Genomic DNA, 4,103 nt, shown 5'->3' with positions numbered 1-4,103 from the left:
GACAACGGCGCCCTCAGCCACCAGCTGCTCCGCGTGCACCTCTGCACCTTTGTATTTTCCGCACTGCGCCTCCTCTGAGTCTCGGTATGCTGTTCTCTTTCCTTCTAGTTGAAGAATTTTCCTTCAGCCAGCTTTCCTGTGGTTCTGGGTGATGTCCGTTCCTTCCTTTAGTTGTATTTTTGAAGTGGTTGTGTGAGGCAGCATTCTCTGGTGTTTACCTATGCTGCCATCTTGGTTCTCTTCGACAGAATAGCTTGTATTACGTTAACTCTCCTGTTGAGAACAGCTATTTCAAAATAATATAATCAGCTATTTAAAGTTATTAGAGGGGAATTAAGGAAGCCAGTACTGGAGGGACCAAGATCCCAGAGAAGAGAAAGGTGTAATAAATTAACCCCACATTCACCTGAGCTTTTTACATGTGTTTGTAGATTCATGTCATAGGTAATAGAGGCCAAGAAGCAAATGTCAGCCATAATTTATGGCAGTCTCACTGGGTTAAGAGAAAGGTGTTGGAGTTTGAGTCTACCAAGGTAATTAGTACTTGAGAGACTAATATCCAGGAATTGAGAGGAGTGAACCTAAGCACCTGTGCAATTTCCCCTCAAGGCATGTGCTGACTCATAAACTGTTGCAGGGTAAAATGCAGAGAAACTAAGTATAAAGGAACAGCTTAGATCAGTGATGGTGAACCTTTTGAGCTCAGCATGTCAGCATTTTGAAAAACCCTAACTTAACTCGGGTGCCGTGTCACATATAGAAATTTTTTGATATTTGCAACCATAGTAAAACAAAGACTTACATTTTTTTATATTTATTTTATATATTTAAATGCCATTTAACAAAGAAAAATCAACCAAAAAAATGAGTTCGCGTGTCACCTCTGACACACGTGTCATAGGTTCGCCATCACTGGCTTAGATGATGAGCAGAAAGGTTGGCAGTCTTAGAGATCTTGGGAGACAGTGATGAAAATTTAGACACCATCAAAGTATGGGAGCCTAAATAAACACTTCAAGATTTCAGAAGAAAACCCAAGTAAACACCTCAGGATTTCAGAGGAGAACCCAAGAAGGCTACTCCTTAAAAATTAAAGGCTATGCTTTAACAGAAATAAATAGAAAATGATGAGGATAACAAAGTCTAAAATCCTGAATTCACTAGAGTAATGTTTTCATTCCATATATTATATGACTGGAGCATATTAAATCCTTTCTGGAGAAATATAACTTCATGTAGACTCTTTGCAATTTTTCACACAAGATGTTCAGCATTCAATTAAAAAATTACCAAGTGTATAAAAAAACACAGAACCAAATGGAAATGCTAGATATAAAAGTTACAAGAACTAAACAAATTAAAAGATAGGACTATAATAAATTAGGCACAGAGAGAACAATAGTGATCTAAGAAAGCTGTAGAAAATATTCAAATTTAAGGAAAATACAGAAGAGAGAATAAAGGCAATGTGAAACAGAGTTTAAAAGTCTGATATACCTGTAATAGGAGTCCCAAAAGGATAGGAAAGCATGAATTGAACAAAATCAATATTTTAAATAATATTGGCAACTAATTTTACAAAACTTATGAGAGACAGCAAGTCATGAATTCAAGAAGCTTCACCATCACATGAAGGACAAATACAAAGGAAAACTACAACCAGAGCATCATATTTACATATATGGAAAACAATGATAAAAATAAAATATTGAAAGCAGTCAAAGGGGAAAAAAATACATTACTTTCAAAGGAGTAAAAATAAGACTTAATGCTGACTTTTCAATAGAAACTATGAAATACAGAAGACAATGGAATGACATCTTTAAAATTCTAAAAGTACACAACCAAGAATTCAATACTCACAAAAATAGCCATCAGAAAGGAATGTAAAGTAAATACATTTTGGACAAACAAAGGAAGAAATAATCGGTTGCTAGCAGACTTACACTAAAAGAAAGTCAAAACGGCTTTTTTTTTTTTTCAGGTTCATGGTACTGAAAGAAAAAATTCAGTACATAGGGAAGAATAAATGAGTAAACCTAAATACAACCAGTAGTAGTAATGCATTGTAGAGTTTTAAATAGATGTAGGATTAAAAATATATGACAACATAAAAGGTGGATAACTTAAGGTATATTGTAATAAGCAAAAGATGAATATTGGAATTACTTATTTTAGTTTAATCAATAATATATAGTAATAATAAATATATCACTAACTTATAAATGGAACAAATGGAATAATAAACACTTGACTAACCCAAAAGAAAATACAGAAACAAAAAAACATATAGTACAATAGGAAACATATAGTAAGAAGGTAGATTTAAATCTAAATGTATCAATAATTACACTTAATTAGTGTGATTAATACTCCAATTAAGTGACAAAGATGGTTAAAGTGGACAGGAACACCCAATTACATGCTGCTTATAAAAGATACATCTTAAATATAAGGACTCCTGAAGGTTGAAAGTAATAGTATGAAAGATATAACATGAAATGATAACCAAAGAAAATGGTGCAGCTATATACATACCAGGCAAAACAAGCACTAAGGAAAAAAGGATTACTACTAGAGAAAAACATAGTGTTTCATAATGGTAAAGGAATCAACAGGATTATAAGCTTAAATTTAAATGTACTTACTAATATAATTTTAAAATATGTAAAGAAAGAAATTACATAAATAAAAATTTCTGTAGTTTGTGTCTTCCTGGTAATTCACCCATTTTATCTCGATTATCTAATTTGTTGCATACAGTGTTCATAGGATTCCTTTATAATCCTTTTCATTTGTACAAATTAAAAGTAAATGGTTCAACTTCCACTTTTGGCTTTGACAGAATAGCTTGATGGCCTATTGTTCATTTCTAATTTTAGTAATTTTAGGTTTGTTTCCCAATTCTTTAGTTTATAATTTTTATTTTTTAGCAGTGGTTAAAGGATTGCCAATTTCCTTGATATTTTCAAAGAATCAATCTTTGGTTTTGTTGCTTTTCTCAATTCTTCTGGACTCTACTTTATCTATCTATCTATCTATTTATTTTAATCCTCACCCGAGGATATGTTTTATTGATTTTTAGAGAAAGAGAGAGAGAGAGACATCAATGTGAGAAAGAAACATCAATCAGTTACCTAGTGGAGGCACCCCAACAGGGGATCAAACCCACATTAGCCCTGACCTGGAATGGAACCCACACCTTTTTGGTGTGTGGGATGACACTCCAACCAACCGAGCCACCTGGCCAGGATGCACTCTATTTTATTTATTTCCTTTCTAATCTTTTTTATTTCCTTCCTGCTTGATTTAATTAAGATTGTTCTTCTTTTTCTAGTTTCTTAAGGTGGAAGCTTAGCTTATTCATTTGAGATCTTTCTTCTTTTTTAATATAGGCATTTATAACTATAAATTTTTCTCTGAGCACTGCTTTCACTGCATGCCATATGTTTTAGCATGTTGTGTTTTCATTTTCATTCACCTTAAAATATATTCTATTTTCCTTGTGATTTTTTGTATCTACTTGTTATTTAGGGGTATGTTGTTTCATTTCCACATATTTGTAAATTTCTCAAAAATTTTAATTGATTTTTTTATTTTATTCCATTGTGGCTAGAAAATACGTTGTATAATTTAAATCCTTTTAAATTTATTGCAGTTTGTGGCCTAACATGGTGTTTCAAGGACTAATTCTGTAAAATTAGACTTTTGAGGACTACCGTATTTGCCGGCGTATAAGACAACTGGGCGTATAAGACGACCCCCTAACATTTCCACTCAAAATACAGAGTTTGTTATATACTCGCCGTATAAGACTACCCCCTCTTCCGCACACCTTCCACACACCAAATAAAAGGTAAAACAATATCAGATTTGATTTTAACATTTTAATTTATATTCAAATGCTTATGACATGCAGGAAAACTGTCACAAGGCTGTATGTAATCAAACATATACATAAAACAGTGCAAGTTTATTACCGGTAAACATACCGGTAATTCACTAAAGAAAACACACTCTATAGACTGGTACCGTAGATGCTTCTCAGGAACACAGGCAAGCAGCCCACAACCTAGAGGGACTGTCAATGATAGAAGAAAGAT

This window comes from Myotis davidii, unplaced genomic scaffold (assembly GCF_000327345.1).
Source record: "Myotis davidii unplaced genomic scaffold, ASM32734v1 scaffold110, whole genome shotgun sequence".
Lineage (NCBI taxonomy): Eukaryota > Metazoa > Chordata > Mammalia > Chiroptera > Vespertilionidae > Myotis > Myotis davidii.
Note: the sequence above shows the minus strand (reverse complement) of the source record.